We start from the raw sequence: 426 nt of genomic DNA on the forward strand, positions 1-426 counted from the left end.
TTTAATTTTATTGTTATTTCAAAATTATTAATTTTTATTTTGATTATATCATTTTCTCTTATTATTTTTTTATATGTATAACTATTATTATCTTGCCGTCATTGTTATCTTGCTTTGTTTTATTCTCCTTTTTTAATGTTTTTTTTCTATTAACCCCAACCGCAATCTATTACCATCGTACCATTATCGCAACTCTCATTTTTGTTTATCACTTTGATCCATACGTATCTGTTGTTTTAACTTTTGAGTTGTTAAAAATTTGTTAAAAGAATTATTTTTTTGTTTGATTTAGATATCTAGATATATAACTATTATATAGATACTTATTTTTCATACTTTCTTGTTAAGTCATATTTTATCATTTTAAGAGAAAATTTAAGATATCAACCATTCAAAAATTTTTTATAGAATAATTAAATAAAAAAT

Source organism: Arachis duranensis, chromosome 5 (assembly GCF_000817695.3).
Source record: "Arachis duranensis cultivar V14167 chromosome 5, aradu.V14167.gnm2.J7QH, whole genome shotgun sequence".
NCBI lineage: Eukaryota > Viridiplantae > Streptophyta > Magnoliopsida > Fabales > Fabaceae > Arachis > Arachis duranensis.